The sequence below is a fragment of the Dendrobates tinctorius genome, unplaced genomic scaffold (assembly GCF_039654945.1).
Source record: "Dendrobates tinctorius isolate UK_male_01 unplaced genomic scaffold, ASM3965494v1 ptg000015l, whole genome shotgun sequence".
In the NCBI taxonomy this organism is placed as follows: domain Eukaryota; kingdom Metazoa; phylum Chordata; class Amphibia; order Anura; family Dendrobatidae; genus Dendrobates; species Dendrobates tinctorius.
Genome location: NW_027361683.1, coordinates 5,072,156 through 5,093,972, shown reverse-complemented (window position 1 = coordinate 5,093,972; position 21,817 = coordinate 5,072,156). Strand labels below are relative to the sequence as shown.

General features: G+C 45.2%; 1 long non-coding RNA gene across 1 annotated transcript; it reads right to left on the bottom strand.

Annotated features, from left to right (window-relative positions):
• Positions 1-12,293: 12,293 nt before the first annotated feature.
• Positions 12,294-21,492, bottom strand: LOC141074495 (uncharacterized). The gene is made up of 3 exons (XR_012227190.1): positions 21,412-21,492; positions 14,063-14,202; positions 12,294-12,517 (listed from the first exon to the last, which is right to left on the bottom strand). It is a non-coding gene; the product is annotated as an uncharacterized lncRNA (long non-coding RNA).
• Positions 21,493-21,817: the final 325 nt, after the last annotated feature.

The window sequence follows — 21,817 nt, the reverse complement described above, 5'->3', positions numbered from 1 at the left end:
CCTTCTGGTGCATCTGCCATTACCCAGCAGCAGTCTTACCATCTACCGCACGGTGGACCCCGGGCGGCGAACGCACCTTCTATTATTTTATATCTGGTGCGTTCCGCCGACCATAACATTACACTAGTGCCAGGGTCTGTCTGGTAATGGCAGACGTGCAGCAGTTGCAGCGCTATATTCGGCAGCTGGAGAGCAGGTTGGCGGCTATGAAGAGCGACAACTCAGCTGCGAATACCGCGTTGACTGCCGCTCAGACAGTTGCTGAGGCTGTCTCACGTGTGCCCACACTATTGCCCATGCCGACAATATCTCGCCTCCCGCTCCCCGACAAGTTCTCGGGTGACAGTGCCACCTGTAGGGGATTTATCAGCCAGTGCTCAGTTCAGCTCAAGTTACTGGCTGCGCAGTTCCCTACAGAGCGGGCTAAGGTGGGATTTATCATCTCCTTATTGTCTGGCAGAGCATTACAATGGGCTACACCGTTGTGGGAACGTGATGATCCGGTGGTTCAGGGTGCCGCTCAGTTTCTCGCGGCCCTGAAGCAGGTCTTTTTGGGACCACGTATCACACACGACATCTCCCTCCAACTACTCTCCCTAACACAGGGGTCAATTTCGGTCAGCCACTATGCCGTCCGGTTCCGGACATTGGCTTCCGAATTAGAGTGGCCAGACAAAGCTTTAGTCCCGGTGTTTTGGAGAGGGTTGGCTGAGCATGTTAAAGACGCTCTAGCTACCAGGGAGGTTCCCACAAGTCTGGAGGAATTGATTGCAGTCTCCACCCGCATTGACCTCCGGTTTACGGAGCGCGGGCTGGAACATGCACAATCCAGACGAAGGGTTAATTTGTCTCCCACCTTCACCGAGCCGCTGAGATACCCCGCACAGGAGCACATACCCTCCGAACCTATGGAGGTGTCCCGCACCGACTCCAAGCCACCACCGGTGCGTAGTTATGTACGTTGCTACCAGTGTCGACAACTTGGACACTCGGCCAGCACGTGTCCTTTGCGGGTGAAAAAGCGCCCACGTCCCGTGGTCATAGGAGGTGGTCAGTCCAGCATGAAACCCTTCTCACCCAAACTGGTATTCCGGGGTACCTTAGACAGTGATCCCCTCACCTGGGAGGTGGAGGTTATCGTGGATTCCGGGGCCGAAGGGAATTTTATGTCCTCAACCTTCGCCCAGAAACACGCTATCCCTCAGGTGTTGCTGCCTCAACCACTGACCATCATGGTGGTTAATGGGGCACATTTGCCTACCCAGGTGACCCATCCGACAGTCCCACTCGGGCTTTCTATCTCTCCGTCCCATCGATAGGTCTTATCCCTGCTCATCTTGCCAGACAGTATTGACCAGGTGCTACTTGGTGTTCCCTGGCTCCGTTGCCACTCTCCTCATATTTGAGTGGGCGACAGGGAAGATACTAGCCTGGAGCAAAGACTATGAGGGAAGGTGTCTGAGGGGCAGCCTTCAGGTGGCTTCCACTGAAGTGCCTGCGGATCTCTCCGCACTACCAAAACCCTACCACCAGTACGCGGACGTCTTCTCTAAAAAATCTGCGGAGACGCTCCCACCGCACCGTCCATACGATTGCCCGATAGACCTCATGCCAGGCACAGAACCTCCTAGAGGCTGTGTGTATCCATTATATCTCCCTGAGACAGAAGCTGTGTCACAATATATCCGGGAGAACCAGGCAAGATGTTTTATCAGGAAGTCGGTGTCGCCAGCTGGTGCAGGGTTCTTCTTCGTTCAGAAGAAGAGCGGAGAGTTACGTCCCTGCATTAACTACAGAGGTCTCAATGCCATAACGATAAAAAATAAATACCCTCTTCCGCTGATCTCTGAACTGTTTGACAGGTTGCGAGGGGCCCGGATCTTTACCAAACTAGATCTGCGGGGGGCATACAACCTGATTCGCATTCGCGAGGGAGACGAGTGGAAGACAGCCTTTAATACCAGGGATGCCCACTATGAATATCTGGTCATGCCCTTCAGCCTGTGTAATGCGCCTGCTGTCTTCCAAGACTTCATCAACGACGTCTTCCGTGACATGCTCTCGACCTCGGTGGTAGTCTATCTGGATGACATCCTCATCTTCTCGCCAGATTTGACTACCCACCGGAGAGATGTCTGCAGGGTCTTCGACCGTCTATGGGCGAATTCTCTGTTGCCAAGCTGGATAAATGCCAGTTTGAGCAGGAGTCCTTGCCGTTCCTGGGCTACATCATCTCGGCCCCGGGATTGGCTATGGATCCAGCCAAACTGCCACCGGTAATGGACTGGCAAGAACCTCATTCACTCAAAGTGGTGCAGCGCTTTCTGGGGTTCATGAACTATTGCCGCCAGTTTATACCACACTTTTCCACCCTGGTAGCTCCTTTGGTTGCTCTCACCAAAAAGGAGCTAACCCCAAAGCTTGGTCTGAACAGGTCTCCAAGGCCTTCTCGGCTATAAAGTCTCATTTTGCTGGCGCTCCCATCCTACATCATCCCGATGTGAACAAGCCATTTATACTAGAGGTAGATGCCTCTTCTGTCGGTGCAGGAGCTGCTCTTTTCCAGAAGAACACTCAAGGTCGGAAGCATCCCTGCTTCTTCTTCTCAAAGACCTTCTCACCAGCAGAGAAGAATTACTCCATCGGTGACAGGGAGCCGCTAGCCAAGAAGTTAGCCTTTTCATAATGGAGACATCTCCTGGAGGGGGCTCGGTTTCCCTTCCAGGTATATACTGACCATAAAAATCTGGTCTATTTACAGACGGCCCAGCGCCTGAACTCCCGTCAGGCTAGGTGGTCGCTATTCTTTTCCCGCTTCCGCTTCACCCTGCACTACCTTTCTGGAGAGAAGAACGTCCGTGCGGATGCTCTCTCACGCTCGGTGGTCTCAGTGCAAGAAGGAGAGGCTGAGCCTCGGTTAATTCTCCCGCCGGAGAGTTTTACAACCGTGGCTCCAGTCGCTCTCTAGTCAGTGCCACCAGGCAAGACCTTGGTGCCTCCTCAGCTACGGCCGAAGGTCCTCGCCTGGGCACATGCCTCCAGGGTGGGTGGTCATTTTGGCAATAAACGGACCACCGAACTCCTGGCAAGGTCATATTGGTGGCCACATATGGCTCGAGATGTCAAGGAATACGTGCAAGCATGCGTCTCGTGTGCTCGAAACAGACCCTCTAGACAGAGGCCGGCGGGGCTGTTGTATCCCCTGCCAGTGGCGGATAGACCATGGGAGATGGTTGGCATGGATTTCATAGTTGTTCTGCCCAAGTCTGGTGGCAGTACGGTCATCTGGGTGGTCACCAACTTTTTTTCCAAAATGGTGCACCTGGTGCCACTCGCACGCCTGCCTTCCGCTCGAGGTCTGGCCACTTTGTTTATTAAGCATGTAATCCATTTGCATGGCATGCCGGACAAAATTGTGAGTGACCGAGGTCCCCAGTTTGCGTCTCGGTTTTGGAGGGAGCTCTGTAGCCTACTCAGCATCTAGCTAAATCTGTCCTCCGCCTACCATCCCGAGACGAATGGCTTGGTCGAGAAAGCCAGTCAGACCTTGGTCACCTATCTACGGCATTTTGTCTCTGCCAGGCAGGATGACTGGGCATCCTTGCTACCTTGGGCTGAATTTGCCCTAAACAATGAGGTGGCTGATGCCACTGGACAGACGACCTTCCTCTTAAACTACAGCCAACATCTGCGCGTCCCTGTCCCGATGCCAGTGTCCTCCACTGACTCCAGGGTGGCAGACTGGGCAGTGGAGGCCCGGGACTTCTGGGATCGCACTCAGGATGCTATCCGTGCCTCTAAGGAGAGGATGAGGGCGTCCGCCGACAAGCATCGGCAACCCGCTCCAAGCTTCTCCCCTGGCGACATGGTGTGGCTCTCCACCCGAAACATCAAACTACGTGTCGAGTCCCTTAAGTTCACGCCGCGATATAATGGACCATTCAAGGTCCTTGAGCGAATTAGCTCGGTGGTTTATCGCCTGGCTCTTCCTCCACATTTAGCCCTTCCGGACGTGTTTCATGTGTCCCTCCTCAAACCAGTTCACATGGCCCGGTTTTCTGAGTCATCGGCTGGGTTGTCAGACTTATCGTCTGACGAGTTTGAGGTTAATGCCATCGTAGGGTGTAGGTTTGTCCGTGGCAAAAACTTTTATTTAGTGGATTGGAAGGGTCATGGGCCCGAGGATCGAACCTGGGAGACGGTGGATAACATCCACGCACCGCTCCTGATCGTGGCTTTTGAGCGCAGTGAGCACAGAGGGGAGGGGGCCTTAGGGGGGGGTAATGTTAAGCGTTGGATTCCTGACACTGCACAGCAGGAATCCAGAGCCAGACATCCAGCAGTCTCCCATTCTCCTCCGACGGCTGCACAGCAATCACGGCAAGCCAGGCGTGCTACTCAGACTTGCTCTGACAGCCTGGATGTTCCTGCCACCTCTGGTGCAGCAATGGTAGCACATCCTTTTCTGCAGGGAACCACTCCAGAGGCTAAGTCCTCATGCCGTGCTACTGGGCATGCCCGCAAGGTGACCTCGTACTGGAGAGCATGGGTGACATGCTCAGTTCCTGCGTCGGATCTGATTGGTCCTTTCCAGGGTACTGGAAGGTCCCGGAAGCGCATGGCTATAAAAAGCCCACATGGCGGCTCGGCCATGCGCTAGTGCAGCATAATATGCTGTGTGTGTATGGTGATGGATGCATGGACTGGTGACTGACTTATTATGAAACCCCTTCCCTTGGATAATACGATTGGTGACTGTGTGTTGGGTTAGTCAGTTCCAGGTTGTAGCAAGCTACACGCCACAGTGCGATCCACGCCTACACTAGCGTCCGTCGGTGCCCGGTTCTCGACGCCGACGTTTGCAGCCTTAGTTGCCGCTGCGCTGCTTTACCAGCAGCTATTGGTGTTCACGGCTGCGACGCCACGTGCCGGCTCCTGTGACGTTAACAGGGCCAGCGCCTTTGCATAAATTTCTGCAAAGCGACTCTGTGTCTGAATAGAGTCGCTCCTAGCGTTCGGGTGACGTTAACCCGTGCACACTACGGCACCTTCTGGGGCATCTGCCATTACCCAGCAGCGGTCTTACCATCTACCGCACGGTGGATCACGGGCGGCGAACGCACCTTCTATTATTTTATATCTGGTGCGTTCCGCCAACCATAACAGGAGCGAATAAGTGTGGAGGAGAGAAGGAGGTCTTGGGATGACCGAAGATTACATGAGGGAAGGTATCGGGAGATTAGTTCAGAAACATATGTGGGAGACAGGTTATAGAAGGCCTTGTGGGTCAGTATTAGTAATTTGAATTGGATACGCTGAGAGAATGGGAGCCAGTGAAGAGATTTGCAGAGGGGAGAAGCGGAGGAGTAGCAAGGAGAGAGATGAATTAGTCCGGCGGCAGAGTTAAAAATGGACTCGAGAGGTGCGAGGGTGTTAGCAAGGAGGCCACTGAAAAGGATTTTACAATAGGCGAGGGGGAGATGATGAGGGCATGTACAAGCATTTTAGAAGAATGAGGGTTGAGGAAGGGACGGATTCTGGAAATATTTTTGAGCTGGAGGCGACAGGAGGTGGAGAGAGCTTGGATGTGTGGTTTGAAGGACAGGGCAGAGTCCAGGGTTACTCCGACGCAGCAGACCTCTGGTACGGGGGGAAAGCGTGATGTCGTCAATGGTTATAGATAAGTCAGGTAAGGAAGATCTGTGAGATGGGGGAAAGATGATCAGTTCAGATTTGTCTACATTGAGTTTGAGGAAGTAAGAGGAGAAGAAGGAGGATATGGCTGATAGACACTCCGGGATTATGGACAGCAGAGAGGTGACATCTGGCCAGAGAGGTAGATCTGAGTATCATCGGCGTAAAGGTGGTACTGCAATCCATGGGACTTTATGAGTTTCCCCAGGCCAAGTGTATAGATTGAGAAGAGTAGGGGTCCTTGAACAGAGCCTTGGGGGACTCCAACAGAGAGAGGATGGGATGAGGAGTTAGTGTGGGAGTGGGAGGCACTGAATGTGCGGTTGGAAAGGTATGAGGAGATCCAGGATAGGGCGAGGTCTTTGATGCCAAAGGAGGAGAGGATCTTTAGTAGGAGGCAGCGGTCAACTGTGTCGAAAGCAGAGGACAGGTCTAGAAGGAGGAGTATAGAGTATTGTCCTTTAGCTTTGGCTGTAAGTAGGTCGCTGGTAATTTTGGTCAGGGCTGTCTCAGTGGAATGATGGAGACAGAAACCAGATTGTAGATTGTCAAAGAGAAAGTTAGATGAGAGGTGGGAGGAAAGCTCAGCGTGGACATGCTGTTCCAGGCGTTTAAAAGCGAATGGGAGCAGCGATATTGGGTGATAGCTGGACATGGCTGTTGGGTCGAGAGTTGGCATTTTAAGGATAGGCGTGATTGTGGCATCTTTGAAAGCAGAAGGGAAGGTACCGGAAGTAAGTGATTGGTTGAAGAGGTGGGTTAGGGATGGGATAAGAGTGGTGGCGAGGTTGGGGAGGAGGTGGGATGAGATAGGGTCGAGTGCACAAATGGTGAGGTGCGATTTGGAGAGAAGATGAGCAAGCTCCCCTTCAGTGATGTTGGATAAGCATGTCTCTAATCAGGACGTGCTCCCCTTTTTATCTAACACTGCCCCCTCCCTTGGCTGGGCTATTCTCAACCATTAACTGTTCCTAAACCTGTGCAACTTACTTCGTACTTCCTATATCTAATGTGCTCACAAATACACTTTTACCTCTCTACCTTATATCTTAAGGGTATGTGCACACGTAAGCGTTTTTTTCACGGTTTTACCAAATAAAACGCTTAAAAAACGCTTAAAAGCATCCCATTCATTTTATTGAATTCCGCACTGTTTGTGCATATTGATGCGTCTTTTTCCGAAAAAAATGCATCACGGAAAAAAACGCAGCATGCTCATTAATTTCGAGGAAAATTCCACATTTCTAGCTATTTTCTATGAGCCTGGGGATGCTACGGAAAAATCAGCATAAAACCCATGCGGTTTTTGAGCAAAAAAACCTGCGCGTTTTCTGGGAAGGAGTCCTGTTTTCATGCAGAAATTTTCTGCATACGTGTGCACATAGCCTAAATGTTTACATGAAATACATTATAAATTACAATACATTTGCTATGCAAATTAGTACCTGGTCACCATCAGTCACTGATGCAGCGCTCACAGCAGATCAGCCACCAGTGGTTCTCATTAAAAAACAAAGAAAAAATGAAAAAAGAAAAGTCCAATAATTAAGGTAAATTAAAAACTTTACTTTGAAATGAACAAGTAAGTTAAAAGTGGGAAACACCAGAGGAAAAGATGGGGCACAACACAAGGGACAAAAATAAATGCACAATTGATGAGATGAAAAACTAATAAAAAAATAAAAAAAAAGATATTACATGATCAATTAATGAAAAAATCAATTTATGAAAAAATATATATCAACAAGCAGCTAAAGGAACTGGAATGTAAATTAAAAATTAAATGAATAATAATAATAGTAATAAACCATGCAAAGAGGTTGTGTTTAATGGCCTACAATAGTGCCAGTATGCAAAATGGCAAATGTAAGGTGCATGGCTTGTGCAAATATTAGGAATGACCAAAAATACATAGAGACATGTGAGAAGTCAAGATTAGATATATATATAAGTAAAGTGCAAGTGCAATGAGTTTATATATATTCAACTCTATGTACTCAGATCATGATGAAAAATAAATAAATCGCAAGATGAGCTGTTACCTTAAGATGTGCAAGAAGTCCCTTGGATGCGATCACCCCAACGCACATCAGGGAGTTCTCAGCCTAGACGGTCACATATTGGCACCGTCCTGGTTGAAAAACTTTTTATCCCCCAGACATAGATTACAGCGTTGGACAGAATGACTGACAGGTGAGGGATATTGTTGTGTTTTTTTATTTTAGTTTCATTACAGGAAAACCAGGGTTTCGGTGGAATTAGGCGTTAGGTGTGTATAGCTGTGTTTGTTAAATTTAAATATAAAAGGAAAACTGTGTTCACTCTTATTTCTAATAAAATACTTTATTCTTGCTGTGTCTTTATTTACCATGTAACTATAGGATTAGTAATGGATAGGTGTCTTATAGACGCCTTTAGATTACTTATCCGTGGGCTTGAAGTCACCTGACAATACATAGGTGACATCAACCCCACAAATATGAATCCCACTTGCCACTGTTCAGGGCAAGTGTGAAGAACCAGGCAAAGCGCCAGAATTGGCACATCTAATAGATGTACCTTTTCTGGGAGGCTGCAGGCTGCTATTTTTAGGCTGGGGGGTCAATATCCATGGTCTCTTACCAGCCTGAGAATACTAGCCCCCAGTTGTCTGCATTAGCAAGGCTGGTTGTCAAAAATGGCGGTACCTCATGCTGTTTTTTTTAATTATTTATTTAAATAATTAAAAAATACGGCATAGATACCCCTCTATTTTTGATAACCAACCTTGCTGAAGCTGACAGCTGAGGGTTACAGCCCCCAGCTATGAGTTCTGCCTGGCTGGTTATCAAAAATGCCAGGGAACACACGCAGGTTTTTTAAATTTATTTACAGCACATGGGCGGCTGATGGAGGCCAGTGTCTCACTACCACAGAATACAGGTGAGTTCTATGCGAGAAATCATCGCATAGCACTTGGCCCAGTGGTAATCTATGGGGCAGCTCACATCACCATTTATTTTCTTGGGCGTATTCAGCATACGTGTAAAATCACAGCATGCTGCGATTGACACCGAGACTCAACCAATACTCGCCAGTGCAAGCCTATAGGTGCGAGAAAAAAAACTGCACAACACAACAATATCCCTGACATAAAATACATAGATATAAAGATGTCAGTGCCACACACACATAAATTGAGTTTGAGTTGAGTTGGTATGCATGCCGCACATTGGCCATAAAGCATACAAAACTTACAAGAGACACTGTCTAATATTAAAAACCTTATCATGTGTCAAAGTTGACCTCAATGTGTGAATAAGGACGGACAAAAGGACTGGGTCCCAACCAGTGGACACCAGTCAAGGTGCAGTTTTGCTTTTTACTTATTTAGTGACAGCAGTGTTTTTGCTCATTATGTCTCTTGTAGGTTTGGTATATAGTAAATACAAATAGAGTAGGTAAAATGTGTGTGCAGATTACTGTACACATATTTAATTAATAAAAGATTATTTTACAGAAAAAAATGGCATGGGCTCCCTTATAATTTTCGTAGCCAGCAGAGGGAAAGCTGATGGCTGGGGGTCGATGTTTATAGCCTGGGAAGGGGGTAATAACAATGGAGCTACCCAGGCTATTAATATCAGCTCACAGCTGTATAATTAGCCTTTACTGGCTATTAAAATGGGGGACTGTAGATAAGCTCCCAATGTAACCTGAAAGAGAAGAAAAACACTTTAGATTATACTCACTGGAGGGGGCGGTCCGGTCTGATGGGTGTCGCGTTCTGGTCCAACACCTCCCATCTTCATACGATGCCATCCTCTTCTTCCCTTCCTATAGTAGCTCCGGTGCAGGTGCACTGCTCTGCCCTGTTGCGGGCAGAGCAGAGTCCTGCAGTATGCAGGCGTCGGGAGAGGTCTGATGCCTGCGCACTGCAGTATTCTGCTCTGCCATCAACAGGGCAGAGCAGTGAGCCTGCGCCAGAGCTACTACAGCAAGGGAAGAAGACGACGCCATCGTATGAAGATGGGAGGTGTTGGACCGGACCGCGACACCCATTGGACCGGACCGCCCCCTCCGGTGAGTATAATCTAACATGTTTTTCTTATCTTTCAGGTTGCATCAGGGGCTTATCTACAGCATTACAGAATGCTGTAGATAAGCCCCTGATGTCAATGCCGGCAGCTCATGGGGCAATAAAAGGGTGACAGATTCCCTTTAAGGAAAGTGAAACCCAAACGCTCAAAACTACCTCTGCCCTCAATCTCCCCTCTACTGCTCAGGTCTACTTGTTTTGGCTGTAGCGGTGACATCAAGTCAACGACAACGTTGAAGCCAAACACTGAGCTCCGCGACTGTGCTAAGATAGACGGCTTAAGCCGCTGATCTGCTCAGTGATTACCTGCAGCAGTGATGGGCGCTGATGAAGTGACATCACCCCTACAGCCAAAACACCGAGATTCGAACAACGGTGGGAAGTAGGCTCTGGTGCCGAGGACAGGGAGTGATGGTTTTCTTTGTTATTTTTGGTATTTTAGAGCCATTGGGTAGACTTTTCTGAAACTGGAAAACACCTTTAACTAAATTAACATAACTTTATAAATTATCAATAAAAAATCATACAGATTAATAATTCTAGTATCAAACAGAAGATGATTCAATGGACTGGATTGCAAAACAACCTGGTCAGTAAACTCTGAGGGTTGGATGCTGCGTACATTTGCAGAGTCCAACCCACAGCATCCAGATGTTACAGCATAGTGGAGGGGATTCTATGAAATCCAGTGTCCACTATGCGTGCAGGGACGCCTCCGGCATACCTGCGGAGACGCACAAGCGGTGCGTCTTTCCAGACCGCAGCATGTCTTATCTTGCGGAGACGCTTAGTCTCTGCAAGATAAATATCACAGTCCAAAGTATAGGACGCTGTGATTCTGCACAATTTAATGAACACATGCGGAATTATCGGCAATAAAAAGCCGGCAGCGCTTTGGATGGAGCGAACATGTGCTGCGTCCGAAGTGCTGCTGGTTTCTGCCCGCGGAAACCTACCCTAACTGAGGATTAGTATATGAAGTATAAAACCTTTAAAACCACCTTTGAAAACACTTTTCAGATGCTTCAAGGCATTTAAATTAAAGAAATACAACTTTCTAATAAAAACAGTTTCACATTTTTTTTTGGTTTCTATAGCTTCCGTTCAGATTTATGAGTTTTGATGATTAGAGACTGCAAACAAACAAAAGGTTGAGGACAGACAGAAAAAACGTATGACAACAAGATTTGGATACTCAAGGTTTGTGTTATACATTGGACATCCTCCTCTAAAAGCAGCAACCAGAGCTACAGCACTGTAGCTCTGATCACTGCTGTTTAACCCCATGAATTCTGTTTTGAATCTCCAAAAGTGACATTTAAAGAATGCCTTTTCAAAATCCTACAAATGCAATTGTGGGGTTCTGATGGTAACTGGTGGCCTACTGAAAGCCTTCATGGTACTCATGTGTAGCCCAATCACAAACTGGGATTCATAGGAGACCATTATTTTCCTATTTGCTGCAATACTATGACATTATTAATATAATGTTCACAGGACAATTTTCCAGTAAATCATGCTGTCAAAAAACTGCATGGTCTCCCACAACATAAAATGTCTAATAAAGTGAAGTAAACTCCATAATAAGACACTAAATACTATGATATTGTAATAAATAGATTAAGCAATCTCAGGTTCAGGTCCCCTAAGGAAACTAAAAAATAAAGTAAAAAAAAAAGTAATAAAATATATATATATATATACCTTAAAATTCAAATAACCCCTTTTTCCCTATTTAAAAATGAAAAAGCTAAAAGAATAAATATTGCTGTGTTTTTATTGGTACAATCTATATAAATATCAAATTATTTACAAGGCAACCTATGTACCCCAAAGTGGTGCCAATAAAAACAACTCGGCATATAAAAAAACCAAGCCATCATTAAGTTATTGCTCTTTTTATTTTACAAAGTTCTGAACTTTTGTTAACCTCTAAAATAAAAAATAATAAAAAACTTTACAAATTTGGTGCTTTTGTGATTGTGCTGACCTGGAGAATCAGGTCATTTTTACAATAAATGCTGTGAAAGCAAACTCCCCAAAAAATGATGGCGGAATTGTGTTTTTTTCAACATTCAATGCACTTGGAATTTTTCTTTGCGTTTCTCAATGCAGTATACGGTAAAATGAATGGTGTTATTCAAAACTACAACTCATCTCATGAAACCAAGCATATCACTATTTCCAGGGAAAAATTTTAAAAATGTTAAGCTCTTGGAAAAAAGCAAAAACGCAAAGTTACTCAGCATTATATATATTGGATCCATATACTGTAGAAACTGTACATTAATGATACAAGGTAAACCATATAATGTTCATCCACACAACAACGTTACGGTGCTTTTGTTTTACTCTTACAGAAAAATAATGCGGATAAAGCGAGGGAGGCGACTCTTGAAACTGACGGATTCAATAAAATGTGCCAATTCACCATCAGTGCCGTTTATGACGTCATGGATTTTATTTTTTTACCTTCATGTCAATGTGATGACGACTTCCATGTCTCAGGGTTTCTGATCTTAAGGCTGCCATACATCATAGATGAATGTCGACTGAACCTGCTAATTTTGGACATACACTCCAGCCGTTTATGTATATGGTAGTGGCCCAACTTTGCATGACATCAAAAGTCATAAGAAAGAAGTATTGGGCATGTTGGATGTCAGCATGCCCCATCTTTTTTTCTCAAGGAAGATAAGCCAACACAAGAGTTCATGTGGACGGTGGGTCATCAGGAATAGTTGTCTGAAAGAATGAGGGTTCAGCTGAAAGTTATCAAAGCAGGATGACCATCACTATGAAATATTTTACTCGCTTACATTGTAATCAGATAATGATAGACTTTATTTAATTCTGTGAGCAGATGTCCCTTAGGATGTACCATATTTAATTTTAAGCTTGCCATATTATACCATATTTATAGCTGTTTTCCTTATAGTTATGCCTTCTTTTAAAATGAATATAAATGTAAAAGGGGTTTTTCCATCTGACATATCAAAAGGATAAACCATAAATGTATGATGGCTGCAGGCCCCACCACTGGGACTAGAGAACCTATGGCGGGCTGCGTTATTAATAGGCTGTAAGCCAGATGCTCTGCATCCTTTGTGTGTGAACAGTGCCGCATACAGACTGTATTTGTTTGCACTGGTGTACCAAACGGCCAATCCCTGATTGTAGGCTGGCTGTCTCATCGGTATTACTGCACCTGTGTAGCCGCCATCTTTATTTGGGTCGGCTGCACCCTTATAGTGCATTTGTCTTTAGGTGTAAACAGGTAAGCTTCTGTGCCTGTTTTTTGGAGTGTTTTTAATATGTGGAGGACTATGGGGTGCATTATAATGTATGGAGGACCAAAAAATTCATAATAGAAGGAGCGTGGATACCTGGCACTTTATGCTTTTCTACAGATTCTATACTGATACTTCCCCTCATATTATTTTTTTTCTTACTACGGAGAGAATCAGGATCCTGGATGGAAGACTGAGGAATTTAGCGAGCAATGTGATTGTTTAGTATTAATCATGTAACATGTCTGTACATATTCCAAAATATATGAATAAAAAATGCTCAAAAAATCTTAGGCACCCAAAAGAAATGAAAAAAAATCGATTTTAGTGTGCAAAAGTAGGAAAGCATTAAAAAAAATTGTATTAATCTGATATTGCTGTAATTGTTCTGACCTGAAGAATAAAGCTGTCTTATCACTTATATCGCACGGTGAATATCATGAAAAAAATAAATAAAAAGCAATTTTCATATTTATCCTGCGCTCTATGCTGAGAATGATGTGAGTTGTAGTTTCACAAAACCTGGAATGTCCACAGTTCCTGCAACTACAAAATGTGTGAAAATGTGAAGCAATAGGAATGGTTTCTCTCCCAGACAATGACTCCTGCTCTTACATGGCATTTGTGTATTGTTAGATCTATCACCAGCAAAGAAACACTCAATGTTCTTGTTTTAAATGCATTTTACTTTTGGGAACTTTCCCTTACTCGCCCGATTCCTCCAGCCTTGATGCTGACCAATGTGATCTGCCATATTATTACTACTTGTTATCAATATGAACACCTGTGGAGATATCACTCATGGTCATTTGTGACATCATCAAATACAGGAGGCCATTGTTACCTCACAGCATGATGTCACAATGACTGTGGTTCTATGTAAACGGGTGTTCAGGGGGAAAAGGCTCATTTCAGAAGATGAAGACGAGGAGAGCGGAGGATCCAGGATAGATGATACAGGTAAATAAGAAACCTTACAGGGATTTCTTAGTGAACTTACCCCCAACATGGACCCTCAGCGTCTACAGATTGTGGCTGTAAGGTGCTGGATTTCTTCAGTACTTGCTGGTAGAATCTCTAGACTTGGGTGATGAAGGTTCTTTGTGAGGTCACACAGCGGAATGTTGGACACTGAAAGTTCTATGCAGCAAACATGGGGACATCAGAGAGGTCAGCAGAAAGATGGCACCTCGGATGGAGACATTACAGTAGCTACTTCAGTCAGTGGCTGGTACAGATTGTTGGTGGTGGTTCTGTCACTTTAATTTAAGATTATTGGGGCAAAAAGTCTACCATTATGCCCCTACATGGGAGAGAGGTTGGTGTACATACATTGGGGGAAATATATTTATTTATATACTTTCTATTTATTTATTTTACTATTTTATTCTACTATTTATGTTACTTATATATATAAAGGCATTTGATGCAATTTTTTTTTTAAATCATATTTATTACACCATTTTTAATTGCCTTCATCAAAACTTAAAATTCGTAGTAAAAGGAACATGGATACCTGGCACTTTATGCTTTTCTACAGGTTTTGTACTGATACTTCCACTCATATGTTTTTTTCTTTCTAGGGAGAGAATCTGGATCCCGGAAGGAAGACTAAAGAATCTAAAGCGATCAATGACATTGTGTAGTATTAATCATTTAATATGTCTGTGCATACTGTACATATTTACATGCTTTAGCACTATAGAGTGCTACTTATTTGTTTTCCAACTGTATAGGGTCCTGATAGGACAGTTATATGTCTGTATATTAAGGGGTAGTGTTTGTAGGAGGGTAGTGTTCTGTTTTTTTACAGGGGAGATGAACGTAGTCAGGCTATGCGTTCCATGGTCTGATCTGACGAGGAAAGGTGAGACGTGTTACCAGGACAAAGAAAATCTGCAATCCGGAAACGAGTCTCCATATTGAGTATCATTGCTCTATATATGTCATTTAGTTAGCTGTTGTATGGCCTTGGTCCAGGGTTCTCGAACTGATTGCCTTTTCCCGGGGTCAAGAAGGAATTTTTTCCCTGTAACACATTGGCTGAATGCGTGCAGGTTTTTTGCCTTCTTCTGGATCATTGGCTTTAGGTAGGGGTAGAGATTGTAATTAATAAAATATGTTTAAAATCAATGATCTGTGTCCTTATATCTTTATTTCATCCTCATGTATTTGTATGTTAGTTCTCATTTATGATTCATGACTATGAAGGTATACAGAAATACAAGGGTGGTAATTATGTGTCTCCTAATGTAATGTCTGCATTTATAATGCATACAATAGAGCCATAGACAAGATATCTGAAGTAGTGGAAATTATTATCGTCATAGAAAATAATTGCGGGCTTGACTCAAATATCGAGTATAATGGAAGTCAATAAGAAACTCAAGCATTTTTCGGAAAGTTCTTAACAGGAGAGCTGGTGGGGCAGGAAAATCACTGTAAAATGGATGAAATCTGTGCTCAAATGGAATGGGAACACCACGTGGAAGACGCCTGGATGCATCTCTAACTCCAAGATCTCTACTGGGAACTAAGTAAATAATTTTAAATTATGTGGGGGTCCTCATTATTTTTTAAAATAAGCCAAGGCAATGCAGACAGCTGAGGGCTCATATTATCACGAGCCCTCAGCTATCTGCATTGCCTTGGCTGGTTTTAAAAACCAGCCAAGGCAACACAGACAGCTGAGGGCTCATATTATGGGAAGGCTATGATCATTTGTCCCTTCCCAGCCTAAAAAAACCCTGCAGCCTCTCCAGGATTGGTATATCACAGTAAATGTGCCAATTCTGGGGCTTTGCCATATTCTTCTGGATTGGGGAAAGCTATGGGGGTGTCTTATAAACACCTCTCCATTACTAACCCCTGGGCTTAACCTGACATTACACAGCTGAGATCAACAACCCAAAAAATTACCCCAATTGTCTCCATTACTAACCCATGGGCTTGTGCTGACATGAACCCCCAAAAATATTATACCAATTGCCACAACAGGGCAATCCGAAAGAGTCGGGTAAAGTGACAGAATTGGAGCATCTCATGTGATGCACCAATTCTGAGGCAGCTGCGGATAATATAAGCCTGCGAGCTGTCTGCTTTACATTGGCTGGTTACCAAAAAAAAAGGGAGACCTCACGTCTTTTAAAAAATATATATTGATGATATTTGTCTGTGATGCATTTTTTAGGTGCGTTTTCAGCCACAAAACATGCGGTGTGGGGACTTGAGCATGGCGCTTGAGCACCCAGTATACTTGATCAAATTAAATATGTATAGCTGAAATTTTGGAATAACAAAAGAACCATATTCCTAAATTTGGGATACTCTCCAAAATATACAATTAGAGAATGAAGGACATTGGGAGCGTAAATCCCTAAAATACAATATATTGATGTGACATTAAGTAGATTCTAGATCTTGTTTTTGCCAAAAATTACACAACATATTTAATCAAAATTATACAGAGAAAAAAACTCAAGAATGGACAAATGACCATGTAGAAAAAGTTGTGACTATAAAAACAATACAACCTTGGGGCAATACAATAGGCATGCAGCGTATCAGGGCGTAAATAGGGTCACTAAAATATATATGGCAATATACAGAGTAAGATTCATTATAATACATGACCCATAGGCATGGGATGTGAGGATTTGCATAAAATTTATTAAAATTTATAATACACAGGAGAAGTCAGTGAGGTGATTGTTCACGAAAATCGACTATTTTCCATATAAGTATATATTACATTCTACAGCATGGTGGGGAAGGAGACAGTAGGTTGGGGGGTTGCAACAGCTCCAGTGATGTGATGGTGAGGTGGTAGCTCCAGTAGTGGTGAGGAGGCAGCGGGGATCATTGCAGGCTGTAAGCCTTCCTGAAGAGATGGTTTTTCAGGTTACGTCTGAAGGATTGTGGTTGATAGTCGGACGTGTTGGGGCTAAGAATTCCAAAGGATGGGGGCTATTCGGAATAAGTCTTGGAGGCGGTTGTGTGAGGAGCGAATAAGTGTGTAGGAGAGAAGGAGGTCTTGGGATGACCGGAGATTACATGAGGGAAGGTATCTGGAGATTAGTTCAGAAACATATGGGGGAGACAGGCTATAGATGGCTTTGTGGGTCAGTATTAGTAATTTGAATTGGATACGCTATGGGAATGGGAGCAACTGAAGAGATTTGCAGAGGGGAGAAGTGGAGGAGTAGCAAGGAGAGAGATGAATTAGTCTGGCGGCAGAGTTAAAGATGGACTGGAGAGGTGCGAGGGTGTTAGCAGGGAGGCCACAGAAAAAGATGTTGCAATAGTCGAGGCCGGAGATGATGAGAGCATGTACAAGCATTTTATTAGAATGAGGGTTGAGGAAGGGACGGATTCTGGAATTATTTTTGAGCTGGAAGTGACAGGAGGCGGAGAGAGCATTGATGTGCGGTTTGAAGGACAGGGCAGAGTCCAGGGTTACTCCGAAGCAGCTGACCTCTGGTACGGGGGGAAGCATGATGTCATCAATTGTTATAGATAAGTCGGGTAAGGAAGATCTGTGAGATGGGGAAAGATGATCAGTTCAGATTTGTCTACATTGAGTTTGAGGAAGTGAGAGGAGAAGAAGGAGGATATGGCTGATAGACACTCCGGGATTCTTTACAGCAGAGAGGTGATGTCTGGGCCAGAGAGGTAGATCTGAGTATCATCGGCGTAAAGGTGGTTCTGGAATCCATGCGACTTTATGAGTTTCCCCAGGCCAAGTGTATAGATTGAGAAGAGTAGGGGTCCTGGAACAGAGCCTTGGGGGACTCCAACAGAGAGAGGGTGGGATGAGGAGGTAGTGTGGGAATGGGAGGCACAGAATGTGCGGTTGGAAAGGTATGAGGAGATCCAGGATAGGACGAGGTCTTTGATGCCAAAGGAGGAGAGGATCTGTAGTAGGAGGCAGTGGTCATCTGTGTCAAAAGCAGAGGACAGGTCTAGAAGGAGGAGTATAGAGTATTGTCCGTTAGCTTTGGCTGTAAGTAGGTTGCTGGTAATTTTGGTCAGGGCTGTCTCAGTGGAATGATGGGGACGGAAACCAGATTGTGGATTGTTAAAGAGAAAGTTAGATGAGAGGTGGGAGGAAAGGTCAGCGTGGACATGCTGTTCCAGGCATTTAGAAGCGAAAGGGAGCAGCGATATTGGGCGATAGCTGGACATGGCTGTTGGGTCGAGAGTTGGCTTTTTAAGGATAGGCGTGATTGTGGCATGTTTGAACGCAGAAGGGAAGGTACCGGAAGTAAGTGATAGGTTGAAGAGGTGGGTTAGGGATGGGATAAGAGTGGTGGCGAGGTTGGGGAGGAGGTGGGATGAGATGGGGTTGAGTGCACAAATGGTTAGGTGTGATTTGGAGAGAAGATGAGCCAGCTCCCCTTCAGTGATGTCGGATAAGGAGGTAATGGGGTTTGGGCATTGGTCTGTTATACAAAGTGGGTGTGGTGGTTGAATAATAAAGACTTGCTGTGTTTGGTCTATCTTGTTTTTGAAGTGTGCAAAGAAGTCCTCAGCAGAGATTAGGGAAGTTGGAGGGGGCAGTGGTGGGTGGAGGAGAGAGTTAAAAGTATTGAACAACTGTTTAGGGTTGTGGGATAAGGTAGATACAAGGGATGTAAAGTAGGCCTGTTTAGCAGAGGTGAGGGCAGATTTGAATGTGTGTTGCTTGTGTGAGTGCAGTGAAGTCATCTTGGGAATGTGTTTTCTTCCTGCGCCGTTCAGCAATTCTGGATGCTTGCCGAAGCTTTTTAGTGGTGTTATTGTGCCAGGGTTGTCTATTGATTCTTTGCATTCTGCTATGCATGACGGGCGACCGAGTCAATGGCTGATGCGAGAGTGGCAATGTAGAAACTAGAGGCAGTGTCTGCGTCGTGGAGTGAAGATATGGAGGACAGTGGTAGGATAGAGTCAGAAAGTATGTGAGTGTCTAGATGTGCAAGGTTTCTGCAAGGGTGCGCATGTTGCCGGACATGGGTGACAGGTGAGGAGGACAGTGATGAGAAAGAGAGTAGATGGTGGTCAGATAGAGGTAGAGGGGAGGTTTTGAAGTTAGATAGGGTTATGCAAATAAAGTCCGTGGAGCCTCATTTAAGAGTCTCAAAAACGGGACTAGCAAGATCTTCCTCCAGGGAAGGACCCAGCCAAGGATTGGCTCCTTTCGGAAACCATCATTACCACCATATTAAGTGGCCCTTTAAGTCAATATCCAGCTCTTTACAAGTTTACAGATATGACAAGGGAAATACCAAGGGCAGTTATCCATCCACAGACAGCTGTTTCGGGGTGTTGCCCTTCATCAGTGTGGAGTAGGATTCTGGCTAGGTGGGAGCAATGCCTAGTAGACCAACATCACAAAACAATCACTGACCTCAGGGAGACCAGTCAAAGAAAACACTGCGGTAGCCAGCAAAGTCACTCAGAGAATTCCTAGGTGCATTGCTCCCTGGGAAATACGAATATGCAAATAAAGTCCATGGAGCCTCATTTAAGAGTCTCAAACACGGGACTAGCCAGATCTTTCTCCAGGGAACGATCCAGCCAAGGAGTGGCTCCTTTCGGAAACCACCATTACCACTATATTAAGTGGCCCTTTAAGTCAATATCCAGCTCTTTACAAGTTTACAGATATGACAAGGGAAATACCAAGGACAGGTATCCATCGACAGACAGCTGTTCCGTGGTGTTGCCCCTCATCAGTGTGGAGTAGGATTCTGGCTAGGTGGGAGCAATGCCTAGTAGACCAACATCATGAGACAATCACTGACCTCAAGGAGACCAGTCAAAGAAAACACTGCGGCAGCCAGCAAAGGCGCTCAATCAGTGAATTCCTAGGTGCATTGCTCCCTGGGAAATGTGAATATGCAAATAAAGTCCATGGAGCCTCATTTAAGAGTCTCAAACACGGGACTAGCCAGATCTTCCTCCAGGGAAGGACCCAGCCAAGGAGTGGCTCCTTTCGGAAACCACCATTACCACCATATTAAGTGACCCTTTAAGTCAATATCCAGCTCATATTTGTAAACTTGTAAAGAGCTGGATATTGACTTAAAGGGCCACTTAATATGGTGGTAATGGTGGTTTCCGAAAGGAGCCACTCCTTGGCTGGGTCCTTCCCTGGAGGAAGATCTGGCTAGTCCCGTGGTTAAGACTCTTAAATGAGGCTCCACAGACTTTATTTGCATTTTTGTATTTCCCAGGGAGCAATGCACCTAGGAATTCACTGATTGAGCGCCTTTACCGGCTGCCGCAGTGTTTTCTTTAACTGGACTCCCTGAGGTCAGTGATTATTTCATGAAGTTAGATAGAGAGCAGAGACGGGTGAAGACCAGGTCTAATGTGTGTCCGTCCGTGTGGGTGGCTGAGGAGGACCACTGAGTAAGTCCAAAAAATGAAGTGAGCGTCAGGAGTTTTGCGGCTGCTGACTGGTGGATGTCAATGGGGATGTTGAAGTCACCCATGATGATGGTGGGAATGTCAAGAAAGTGAAGGAGCCAGGTAGAGAATTGGTCAATGAAGGCAGTGGTTGGGCCTGGAGTTTGGTATATGACAGCCACTTGGAGGTTGTAGGGCGAGTAAATGCGGACAGAGTAGTCTTCAAAATAGGGGAGGGCAAGGGAGGGAAGAGGTGGGATTGGGTTGAAGGTGCAATTGGAAGAAAGGAGAAGGCCCACTCCTCCACCATGTCTGTTGTCAGGAGGAGTGTGGTTGAAGTGAAGGCCACCATAGCATAGCGCAGCAGGGGAGGAGGTGTCGTAGAGTGTCAGCCATGTTTCAGTGAGGCCAAGGAAGGAAAAATTGCGGGTGGTAAAGAGGTCATGAATCACATGGCGTTTATTGCAAATGGAGCAGCTGTTTATTGCAAATGGAGTCGGCATTCCAGAGTGATCCCGAGAGAGGGAGCAGGGTGGTGGGCGTCAAGGGCATGGATTTGAGGTGAGAAAGATTTCGGGTGTTTGTGTTGGTTTGGGAACTATAGAAAGGGTAATAATGAGAGGTATGAGCTGTGGGGGTCCAGGGTTGGGAGATATGTCGCCAGCAGTTAGGAGAAGCAGAGAGAGGCAGAGCAGGTGGCAGGAGGAGAGTGGGAGATTAGTTTTGTGTGTTATTAGGAGAGACCTAAGGTTGAGAAACAGGTCAGTGGATGAGGTCAGGTGGGGGGGCAAGAGGAAAGGAGAGATTATTACTTGGTTAGAAGGTGCTGGGGTCTGTGGATAGCAAAGGAGAGTCAGGAGTAATGGAGGAAAAACCATTAGAGCATATTTAGGCATGGTAAGAGTAAGTGTGGAGCTAGCAGAAAGAAATTTTGTATATTTTAACAGAGGGTAGGCATACCTTCTGGTCACTTCTGGCTCATGTCTGGCATATTTCTATTGTTATCTTTAAAAAAGTCATCCTTGCAAAAGACAACCCAAGGTCTAGACAGCCGTGTGCCTCTGAATTTATGACAACTTAACAGCACATGAAAAGGCCCAGGTGTGATCACAAGGGAGGAGCAGCAGGAAGGCTGGACACAGACACAGGAGATGATTAATTAGAAGTCAGAAGAGAAAATGCAAAAGGAGATTGATTCACATGGACAGATAAGGCTAAATTGTGTTTTAGAATCAAGGAAATAAGGTGAGAAAGGAGTCAGCGGACACACTGTACCAGTAATAGAGAGATACAGAGTGATTGGAATCAGGAAAGATGGATTATGGTATTGCAGCATTTATTTCGGTATTTTGAAGAAACATACCTC